The sequence below is a fragment of the Lycorma delicatula genome, chromosome 3 (genome assembly GCF_047948215.1).
Source record: "Lycorma delicatula isolate Av1 chromosome 3, ASM4794821v1, whole genome shotgun sequence".
Taxonomy (NCBI): Eukaryota; Metazoa; Arthropoda; class Insecta; order Hemiptera; family Fulgoridae; genus Lycorma; species Lycorma delicatula.
The window spans coordinates 105,064,649-105,077,330 of NC_134457.1; the positions used below are offsets into that span (position 1 = coordinate 105,064,649).

The 12,682-nt window shown below is 30.7% G+C and overlaps 1 protein-coding gene and 1 long non-coding RNA gene across 4 annotated transcripts in view; one reads left to right on the top strand and one right to left on the bottom strand.

The window, feature by feature from the left end:
• Positions 1 to 12,682, bottom strand: part of LOC142321831 (cyclic GMP-AMP phosphodiesterase SMPDL3A-like) — a 397,040-nt gene that overhangs the window by 216,133 nt on the left and 168,225 nt on the right. The gene's annotated exons all lie outside the window — the stretch shown is intronic.
• Positions 1 to 12,682, top strand: part of LOC142321837 (uncharacterized) — a 285,303-nt gene that overhangs the window by 151,789 nt on the left and 120,832 nt on the right. The gene's annotated exons all lie outside the window — the stretch shown is intronic.

Below are 12,682 nucleotides of genomic sequence, written 5' to 3' on the forward strand. Positions count from 1 at the left end.
TCACAGATATTTATTATGATTTATCAGATAATTTAACATAGTTTATATCTTTTTCGAAGCTGATGATTTGGAAAGATTTTAAAAGATTTTTGGAAAGATGTTTTATTTAATCTTCTATGTAATTCTAGCCGAGAGTAAAAAGGATTTAGAAGAAACAATGAACGGCATAGATGAAATCCTACGTAAGAACTATCGCATGAAAATAAACAAGAACAAAACAAAAGTAATGAAATGTAGTAGAAATAACAAAGATGGACCACTGAATGTAAAAATAGGAGGAGAAAAGATTATGGAGGTTGAAGAATTTTGTTATTTGGGAAGTAGAATTACTAAAGATGGACGAAGCAGGAGCGTTCCAAAATGCCTTCAGTAAGAAATATAATTTGTTTACATCAAAAATTAATTTAAATGTCAGGAAAAGATTTTTGAAAGTGGATGTTTGGAGTGTCACTTTATATGGAAGTGAAACTTGGACAATCAGAGTATCTGAGAAGAAAAGATTAGAAGCTTTTGAAATGTGGTGCTATAGGAGAATGTTAAAAATCAGATGGGTGGATAAAGTGACAAATGAAGAGGTATTGCGGCAAATAGATGAAGAAAAAAGCATTTGAAAAAATATAGTTAAAAGAAGAGACAGACTTATAGGCCACATACTAAGGCATAGTCGCTTTAATATTGGAAGGACAGGTAGAAGGGAAAAATTGTGTAGGCAGGCCACGTTTGGAATATGTAAAACAAATTGTTAGGGATGTAGGATGTAGAGGGTATACTGAAATGAAACGACTAACACTAGATAGGGAATCTTGGAGAGCTGCATCAAACCAGTCAAATGACTTGAGACAAAAAAAAAAAAAAAATAATAATTTTCAAGGTTGTTTGTTAAATGCTAAATGAAACGTGTTTCATACTTTTCCCAAAAAGACTCCATTTCAGAGTTTATACTTAATCAGCCCTTAAATACCCAAAAAAAATTAATTAACCTTTAAATAAAGCTTGTACCCAAACGTAAGATTTATATAAGATCATAAATCATTATACTATATACAATTCAGTTAATTTTTATATCTTTCCTTTATCAAGGAATGAAGATAGAAATATATTAATTTGTTTCTTCAATTTTATACGTATTAAGAAAATAAAACGTATTCTGTTTAAATATTTTTATCTTTCATTTAAATAAATTCTCATCTCTCTTCTCATTGTCTAGAGTCCTCTTGAGTCTTATAGTGTCCCCAAGTGAGTGATAGACTTTGAGAAAGTGTAGTCTCCATAAAATAGAGGAGACGGAGTCAGTTAACTATAATCTAACATGGTGAATTGAGGTTTGTTTTATTGAGATGTTGATGCGTCAATTGATTGATCATACTTCTTTGTAACATTAAAAATTCATAAAAAAACAAAATCTCTTGTGTTGCTTTTAATAGGCTAGAAGTAAAAAAAATAAAACAAAAGTCTATCTATTATTATTATTAATATATTAACATAATTTTAGATAAATCTGCCAAATTTTAACATAATCAAAATATAAATGAGATATGGATTTTCTATCTTTGGAAGCCTAATTTTATAACCCTTTTGAAGTTTTTTTTTTGTCTTCAGTCATTTGACTGGTTTGATGGAGCTCTCCAAGATTCCCTATCTAGTGTTAGTCGTTTAATTTCAGTATACCCTCTACATCCTACATCCCTAACAATTTGTTTTACATATTCCAAACGTGGCCTGCCTACACAATTTTTTCCTTCTACCTGTCCTTCCAATATTAAAGCGACTATTCCAGGATGCCTTAGTATGTGACCTATAAGTCTGTCTCTTCTTTTAAGTAAATTATTCCAAATGCTTCTTTCTTCATCTATTTGCCGCAATACCTCTTCATTTGTCACTTTATCCACCCATCTGATTTTTAATATTCTCCTATAGCACCACATTTCAAAAGCTTCTAATCTTTTCTTCTCAGATACTCTGATTGTCCAAGTTTCACTTCCATATAAAGCGACACTCCAAACATACAATTTTCAAAAATCTTTTCCTGACATATAAATTAATTTTTGATGTAAACAAATTATATTTTTTACTGAAGGCTCGTTTCGCTTGTGCTATTCTGCATTTTATATCGCTCCTGCTTCGTGCATCTTTAGTAATTCTACTTCCCAAATAACAAAATTCTTCTACCTCCGTAATCTTTTCTCCTCCTATTTTCACATTCAGTGGTCCATCTTTGTTATTTCTACTACATTTCATTACTTTTGTTTTGTTCTTGTTTATTTTCATGCGATAGTTCTTGCGTAGGACTTCATCTATGCCGTTCATTCTTTCTTCTAAATCCTTTTACTCTCGGCTAGAATTACTATATCATCAGCAAATCGTAGCATCTTTATCTTTTCACCTTGTACTGTTACTCCGAATTTAAATTGTTCTTTAACATCATTAACTGCTAGTTCCATGTAAAGATTAAAAAGTAACGGAGATAGGGAACATCCTTGTCGGACTCCCTTTCTTATTACGGCTTCTTTCTTATGTTCTTCAATTATTACTGCTGCTGTTTGGTGCCTGTACATGTTAGCAATTGTTCTTCTATCTCTGTATTTGAACCCTAATTTTTTAAAATGCTGAACATTTTATTCCAGTCTACTTTATCGAATGCCTTTTCTAGGTCTATAAACGACAAGTATGTTGGTTTGTTTTTCTTTATTCTTCTTTTGAAGTTATAAAAAATGTTTACCGGTACTTATTTCATGAAAAAATAGATAATTACCATCTCAAAAATTAAAAATCGCATAAGTGTGTAAATAATTTGTAGTTTTGTAACGTGTTATGAATAGGCAGTATTACGCTTCATTAATTTGTGTTTATTCATCATAAAGTATAAACGTCACTAATATTTTTATCTATTTGAATTAAAAAAGAATCGGATCATAAGATATCAACGTCTAAGCTTAATTTCAAATATAATTTTTTTTTATGACATTAATATTTGCTTAAGTAGTTAATATTTCCATTTTCATCCTCCTTAATGTGAATTGCTTCTTTATTCAAGTGGTACCTTAAACAAATAACTCTAAAACTTTGTCTTCAATGTTTACCTTTACTGAGAAAAAAAATGTGTTAAAACATATTATGTATAGAGACTAATATACTGAAGTCATATATTCAATATATTTCTTTATAATAATACGTTATTTTGAAACTTATCATTTCAAAACAAATAAAAATATTTAAATATTAAATATTTTAACTTTATGTAATTTATAAAAACAGAACTTAATATAACTAATTAACTAAGATAAGAGTAATATTAAAAGGTATATTTTACCCAAATTAGATATACCGAGAGTACAAAATATAATAACGGGGTTTTAATTTATTATAATACCTTTTTGATGAGGTGTACAATGTTGATTTAAGGCTAGAATCAAAAGTCAAGAACAAAAACTACAGTTTAGTTGCACAATGACCGTAGATTGATACTGTCTTATGGCTTGACAGCGCCACTAGTAAAAATGACGAAGTCTGTGTTCTGCAGTTTGGTAAATATAAATCTATAGTCAAAGAACGTTCTATAGAAAGTTAATTATGAACCTTGAAACAACATTAACATCTGTCGATGGCAAAATAAGTTAGAAAGGACCAAATATCTGTGTAAAGAGAAGCGTACGGTATCGAGGATGTCTAAAGAAACTTTTGAACCTATCGGAGAATCCTAAAATATCTTTAGAAAGGCCAGCCGCAATTTAGGAATTACTGTGGTGGCAGTTATAAAGATGAGGACGTTTTCGGTCGTATTACGTTTAGTGATGAATCGAATTTCACCTTAGTGAAAAGGTAACGCATATAATGTTCGTATCTGGTATCTGGGGTCAAAAAATTCCAATGATCTCTTTTAATGCGAAAGGAACTCCCCAAAATTAATTTTTTTTTTTTTTTGTGTGATATCCTGACGGTAGGTTCTTTTTCACTAAACCAAGAGTAACAGGAGTTGCTAATTTGGGTATGCTCCGTGTATGGCTCTTTTCTCAACTGTAAGATAGGCCTGAGAATTTTATGTTGCAATAAGATGGTGTACCTTCTGAAACTTTGTAGGCATAACTCTGCAAGGACGTTAAATGACGCTTTAATGACGTTTTCCATGACTGGTAGATCGTTCGACATGGACCCGATGGCAGAACTTGTATCTGGTAGCCTCCAAGGTCATCCGATTTGACCCCATGTGATTTTTTCCTTAGGAGTTTTGTAATAGAACTTGTGTATGTACCTCCCCTATTTACTGATTCATCCAATTTGAGATATGATTGAAACAACTGTCGTTTCCACTACTTTACACATGCTAGTAAAGTATGGAACGAACTCTCCTATCGATTGGATATGTATCGCGTGAAGAAAGGTACCCACACTAAATACTTGTGACGAAAAAATGTAAGTTACTCTTTTATTTCTGATTCATTACTGTAAGCCAAAGTTAAGAAATATTAATAAAATCTTTTTATTTGTACACCTGTATAATTTGTTAAAACCTATCTGACGTTTGAATGGAAAGTATATTATTTTTTCGTATAATTAATCATTTTTAGCTTGAACTAAATTAGAAAATTTAAAAATTATCAATCTTAATTACATTCGCTCTATATTAATTATTATTATTATTTTAATTAAAAGTAAACCCTTTTCTGTAAGCGAAACTGTTTTAATATTTACTTTGTATTTTACCTGCATATATAATGGAACCTTCTAATAAAAAAATATTTTTAATTTATTTTCTTACTATATAATTATTCTGTTTTTTTTTTATAAACATATATAAATTTAATAAATTTTTGATAATTTTCATAATATTAAATGATAATTTTTTCTTCTTGTGAATTTTTTATATTAAAATAATTAGTAAATATTTAAATTTTTCAAGTTATTTAAAAACTCGAATTATTGTAATGATAAAAAATAACCATAAGCATCATTCTGTTACAAATAATACATTAGCTATTATAAAATCTAAATCTACATTTTAAAAAACCTAAAAAAAATTGTATAAGTCTTAAGCTTTGCTATAGTTATTAAATTTAACATGTTCTTGAATCTAGTAAAGAGATCATACCACATTATGTATGAGGAAATGTAAAAATTGGTTTGTAATTTTACTGACTGCACTGGTATGAGAATAACATTCGAAAAATATACAATAACTCATCGACTGATTGTTCAATAATCGACTGTTCATTTGGTTAATTTTTAAAGTCAATTTTCGATATATTCGGACATTCTTTTCCCAAGTATAAGAACATCAAACCTATGAAAAACATTGAGTTTCTTTAGAATTAAACAGCTAAATTTGAAAATAAAAACAAACGAACAAATAATTATTTTTCGATAAATCTTTGACTTTAAAATCAGTCCCTAGAAATCTTCAAAAATATAGTATTATTTTTCCTGTTTTTATAATAATGTTTTCTGTATAGTGAAATGAGTATGTAGCTAATGATGATATATATATATATAATGATGATATATACTTCCCATCCTCAGAACACAGGAACTAGTAAGGAGCAGACAAATTCAAAGAATTGAAAACAAGAATAAAGGAGTCAAAGATAAGGAAAAAAATAGTATTGAGAACGGACTAGGAGAAGCTGCATTACAATTCCACTCTCAAAGAAAGCTCAAGGCTCGAACAACCCTCCTTCTATCGGTAGGGATATTCTAAAATTTTTACCCATTTAGAAATTTTTCTAAAATTTCCAAAATTTTTTATTTTGCTGTAAATTTTTACAGCAAACAACCGATCTTGGGTTAACCAGGTTAAGATTGTGCTATAATTAAATTCTCTTTTAATTAAATAGCCATCAAATAACAGCTGTAGCAACCTAATGGTAAAAATTCGTTAATATCAGCGTGTATACATACAACTAATATTAGCATTATATATATTTTCTTACTATTCTCTAGCAGAACTACCCCAGTTCTCTTAGAAAGCATTAATTTTTATATTTAGCTATCTCTAGTCTACTGTTCTAGATGTTTTTTGTAAACAGTAAACCAGAAAATCGTACTTTTGAAAATGTTTAATATTGTATATCCCGACGTTTAATATCTTATTTTCCTATTTTTATTTTGTATAGAATGAAGATGTGTTACTGTTGATGATTAGATTCATCAAAACGGTCCTGTAATCTTAGTTCCTTATACATTTATTTTGATAGGATTAAAGAAAAATTTCACAATCATAAAGATATTTATTGCTTTGTTCTTTTAACATGTTCAAAAAATTATTTAAGTTGTTTCATCAGTGAAAGTAATTATGAAAAAACAAATTTGCTCTGTAGAAAATTTAAATTATTTTTTCGTTTGAAAATTTATGAAGAATAATTCAATAAGTTTATTAAAATATTATTCATTTAACTTTTTTTAAAAATAAATTTTATTATAACCTAATTTATAGTATTAGTATTAAGAAAGAATTACAACATAAAAGATAAATCTCCGTTTTTAAAAGTACTCTTAAGGGTTTCCTTTAAATATTAAATTAAACATTCAAGAGTTTTAATGCGCAAAAAGTCGATCTTTGGAGTAGAACGTGCTTGGAAAAGCAAGTTCTTCGTCACAAAAGCCAAACGTTAGAACACAAAGTTTTGTAATACTGTAACTGTCATGCTTTATCGGGTCATTTAAATATATTTAGCTTAATATTTATGTGTTTTCCATTGATTTTTACCTTTTTAAGTTATTATTTCCTATTTTAGAAAAAGGAATTTATAAAATGTATACAGTTTTACAATACATCAGCATTGTGAAAGCTAATATGTATATATTTATTTTGCCAATGAAAATAAATGAATTTTATTGGTATGGTTTATTGTAGAGTAAAATGTAGAATATTTATTTATTTTTTTAATGAATGTTGTGTTTTTAATTTAAATTTAAACTAATATCAGTTATAATACCGGGTTTTTTTATGTTTTAATAAACGTTAAAAATAATTAAAATACACTAGTAAAATTTATAATTTATTTCTACACCATAGTATAGTATCATTGAAAAAAAAATTACGTTGCAAGTGGTATTACTTTCACAAATTCTCGTACCGATGTTGCTGAATTTTTAAAAGAAGCAAAGAGTTAATGTAAGAGCTTACGATAAAGTTAAAAAGCAAAAAAATTAAAAAGAGTAAGTTAAAAATTAAGTTAAATTAAAAGTAAGAGGTTAAAATTTAACCTCTTACTTTCATAGGGTTGAAAAGTTTTTTAGTCTTGTAACCTTAATAATTTTTTTGTTTTATTTGTTTAATCAGTAAAATGTGATAAAAGATTACTCTTATGCTAAGGTATAATGTCTTATGGCAAGAAAAGGTAATTAAATATATCTCAAACGACAGTATTGAGCTGCTTGAATGTTTACAGAACTTTTTTTAGAAATGTGTAAAAATTCACTTATCCATTTGATAACAACTGCAAAACTAATTTTTTCATTTAAAAAAAGAGGATAATAACAAAATCGACACGTTGAAACGCTGAAAAGAAAAATTTATAAAATGGCCCTTAAATTTTAATAAAACATAAAAAAATAAAATATATATTAAATAAACACATGAACGCGCGCGCACACACACACACACACACACACACACACACACACACACACACACACACACACACACACACACATATATATATATATATATATATATATATATATATTGTAAAGGGCCCTGACATTTATTAAAAACAATACAGTTAAAACGTAAATATAAAACATAAGTGTAATTTTGAGCTTTACCATTTATGTATACAGAGTATCCGATACGTTCAGTTTGAGAACCATTAGTATAAATGTTCATATATCCTTCGTAGTTACTGATGATTGTTGAAAATCTCTCTTGGATGATCACTGCTGGTTCCTGTTTTATTTTTCGATAAGAGAGATCTAATATTGATATATAGCGCGGTGTTCGTATAAAGCAGCCAAAGGATTATTATAAAAAGTTTTATAGCATAAATGCAAAGACCATAATTGTATTATTACTGGTATATACGATTGCCAGATAGTCGACGTAGATTGTTTTGCTGATTTCTCTTGGAATATTTTTAATATGAATTTGTTAATGAACAAGGTATCTCATTTGTTAATCAAATCTGATCGTGAACTAGATACCGCTTAACAGTGAGCCCTGTGGTACATGCTATTATTTAAACTCAAAATAACGGTCAAGAAAAAACTGGTAAACTACCGCGAATACCACATTTACATAGTTGAACCATTATTCCATGACACCAAATTGTATTAAAAAGCCTTCTGCTGATCAAAGAAGATTCCAACATAGTGTTTCCTCATGATGAAACTGTTTATGTAGTATTCTCTCAATTGAACATTTGATCAGTAATTAGTGACTAAGGTAGGTAATTAAGCACTGTCCATTCCTGCTAGATGTGAGGATAAAATTCCTTCACTAACTAAAATCCAAACGATACGATTATTTATCTTTTCTCTTTTTTTAAACATTTTTTTCAGTAACACACGACCGGGAATAGGATGGGTAATTATTGGGAACGATAAGATTACCTCTTTTTTAATTTTAACAACATATGCTTTCTTCCACTTTCGCGAGAACAATCCATCCCGCCATATTTGATTATGTAATTCTAGTAATTTAAGTTTTGCAGCAGTGCTTTTGAAAGGTATATTGTATGAAAGGTTCATTTTGGTTCCAAACTTTAGGTGGCTCTCAAATTTTTTTTTTTAAATTTTGGAAACATTCGTGATAAATAGCCAATTTAATAGCTCCTTCAAACTGATTGGCTAATTATTGAGCAATTTCGTTTGGGTATCTATTAAATCTCTTCAGATTGAAGGCAACTTCTGGGAGTAGAGTTTATTATCCCGCAGATGGCTTTCACTTTCTTCCAAACATCTGCCACAGTCGCAATAGTTCTCCTAATAGATGACATGTATTCTTCACAAGTTAGTTTTCTTGAATTTGTCATAAGTATTTTTGCATACGCCCTATGTGTTTTTGAAGGCAATTGAATTTTCTGATGTTGGACGTTTCTTGAAAGTTCATTCGCTTTTTTCTTCGTTTTAATCTCTTGACTTATTACATCATTCCACCACGGAACGGATGGCTTCTTGAGTTTCCCGGATGTTTTGGGAATATAACTTGATACCGGCTCAAATATAGCTTGGTTGTAGCGTCGACATTATTTTCAATAACTTCTGTTATCGAATGCATTACTTTAAAAGCGTAATTCGATTCAATCAATGCATTTATAAAAGTTAAATCTAATTTAAAATAACAAAGTCAGAATTTAGAAGTAAGTTTTCCAACACTCTTTCTCGGGTGATCTGTTCGGTCCAACAACCAAATAGGGTTGTGTGCATTGAAGTCAACCATTCGTCAAATTTGTGCTGTTGATGGTAGTTTACATCGAGCGCTTCATTCTAATTGCGACTGCTTCCGCTTAGGGGTAGTAGTTCAGTAGACGCTAATATGGCTATTCCACCGCTAACTTTTATATTTTGCGGTTTATGTTAAAATTTATATCTCAGTGGAAATAAGTTTTTTGCAGACGTATATAAATAGTGCCCACATCATGCACCAAGCATTGGTGCTAATGGATGTTTGACAACTATCCATATGTTCCACTGAAGAAGCAACTCGTTTATATTAGGTAGTTAATTTCGAGCTTTCTCCTTTGGCCAACCCTTTTCTCTCTTTCTTTTCCATTTTTTGAACTGCTTCATGCTCTAAAATTATGTCATGGCCTGTTTCCAGCCTTCCAGCCTCTGAGCTTCCAGTCTCTGAGTCGGAGACCAAGAAAACGAGGACGAGGACAGGCATAGCTCGACGCTCTGTATAGGCGTCGACTCGATGGCGGGTGCTGGAGAGATATCCACAAAAAGCATTGCACCAGCCGTCGCCTCAGAAAAGGTGAAACAGTCATCCCTGGTTTTAGGTGGCCTCTGTTGTTTAGGTTGCTATATTCCTGAGAAGAATGTAGCTTCAAAACTTCCATAGGGGGTTCGATGCAATCAACCTCTGAGTAAATTCACTTAACGGATTACATAGCTGAATCTGAACGTCAATTTTGCCTTCCTTTTTGTACTGTTCTGATGAAATTTTCTCTTTACTCAAAATATTTACTGGTGGCTGTAACTTGAAAGATCTCGTAGCTTCCTTTTGAAAGAAATTTCATGTTATTGTCGATTTTTCTCTCTATCATAGTAGCCAAAGTTGGAGCAAGGTTACCGAAGAGCTGATACTCATAAATACTTGGTCTAGAAACAGTAGCCGCTGCCTGAGAATATGTTGTTCTGTTGGTTTGCGGCTGTTCACAAATTTTTTGCCTTCAAAATAGCTTATCTATAAGGTTTTCTACTTCGTCTTTGTAAACAGTTTGTTTACAAAGTCAGTGACAGTTTGTTGATCGACAGATTGCTGTTCTTTGCAATTAACGCAAATGGGAGGACTTTATCATTACCCTTCGTGAGATTCTTCCATACCCGTGCGCGAGCGCACACATGTACACACTCGTAATTGAGATCTCTCACATCGAACTGGGTTGTGGCCAATTCGCTGGCACCTGAATTCGTGCAGCATGAATAGCTACACGAAAACTCGCAAAACCAGACGATGTATACCAGCGCGTACTTTTTCCGGCAAGGAAGGTCTATTAAAGATGAGGACAACAAACGCAGAAGGTAAACTTCACCATTCTGTCCCAGGGTTAGCTTTCGGCACTCCATTACTTTCTGCGTGGGTAACTCCTCGACAATTTCTTGGTTTTAACAGTTTAATAAATTATGACATCTTTGACGTATTGAGAGTGCTGTGAGGATCGACAGGTACAGCAAACTTAACTATTCTGCTTAATGAAAAATAGTTTAGCTGAGTTCAGTCACAGAAAATGCGACTGATGTAGCAGAAGATGTCGTTGATTATTTCGTCGTAGACTGTTGAAAGTCTTGCGTACTTATTTTATTAGGCCAACAGCGCAAATATTTATTTCCCGAGCGATAAGAGAGGAGAAATTACCATCTTCTCTTGTAGATACTTAAGTCTGGGTAAGTATTTTTAAAACTGGAGAAGAGCTGCAGACTTCGTTAGAAAAGTCATCTCTCAAAAGAACACGGATGAGAGAGGAATGGGGTATTAGCTAGGTTAGGGAAGGGTGGACAGCCTCGGCGGTGAGGGTCGACATGCTGAGGTGTGTCGGTCTCGATGAGCCGTCGAGGACTCCAGGGGAATTACTTAGGGACCAATAAAATGTTAATCAGGAAAAGACCCGACACCACGCCACGACATACCTGGTATGGCGTGGTGTGAAAAAAGTATAACTTTCAAAAGAGCTAACCGGTAGGCCGACCTGCCATGCCGGTATATAGCCGGTAGGTGGGGAGGCCTATTAGAGTATACAGACACTCCCCTGGGCGGTGCAATACCACCAAGTAGGACCGACCCAGGGGAATAGAGAGAAAAAAAAAGAAGATAAAAAAAGTATTTCTGATAGCAGTTCTCAGCATACTCTTCACCTCATTACGAATTTTTACTGTCTCAAAACTCTTCTTCCGTTTCGCTTCTGGCAATACTGCTGGTTCTAAACGAAGATGTTTAAGAGAACCTTCTATCAGACGAATAATCAGTTATAACATTAAAAATATGAATAATATAATACAAGATTATTTTATTTTTTATTTTTCTTCTATAACAGATTGAATTAAATAAAAATAAAAATTAAGGGAATAAGAATTCTAAGAAAGAATACTAAAGGAGAAAAGGTGGCTACAGTCATAATTATTATATTAAAAAATATTAAGTATTATTTAGTATGAAAATATTTTAAATCTAAAAACATTTATCAGAAAAAATTTTTATCAACTGCATAAAAACTATTTTTGAGAAAATGTATTTTCTAATGATAAATAGCATTACAAATGGAATTTGAAATAATTGTTTATCCGGTAGCATAAAGCACATAGAAATTTAATAATCTGGTAAACTGTGGTATACAAACTTTATTATTAATATTGTATAAGAACAACATCCCATTTACTAACCGACAATATTTTAAAGAATTTACGTACTTAAGACACTTAAAGTGGTCGAGAAATACCAAAATCTGGAGAGACAATTTTTAATTGTTAAGCAGAACTTTCCCTCTTGTTGTGTTCTACTACAGACGAGAAAGTAAACCTTTAATACGTGTATTTTTTTAATTAACTAGCCGTGAAATATCAAAAAATAATTTTACAAAATGATAAGCAAGTTAAATGGAGGTCACTTTATGCATGTTTCCTAAAATCTTTATTGTAATAAGTATAGTATAGTATAGAGTATAGAGTGTGGTATGTTAATTTATATATATATTATTATTGTTGTTATTATTATTATTATTATTATTATTATTATTATTATTATTAATAGATACATTAGTTTTCATTTGATTTGGATACCTTAAATTCCGTATTTAATTTATTAGGTCGGCGTACAGTATTTTAACACGTCTGTAACGTTATATCAACAAAATAAATTACTATTTAAATTGATTTTAATTTTAAAAAGTCTCATTTAAATTATTCATAATACATTAATCACTGCAACATTGTTCTCTTTGATTTAGTTTTGTTCATCAGTAATTTATATGATTTGATGTTATTCTTCATTATTTATTTTATTTTTTCTGTCCTTAATATTATTAATCTT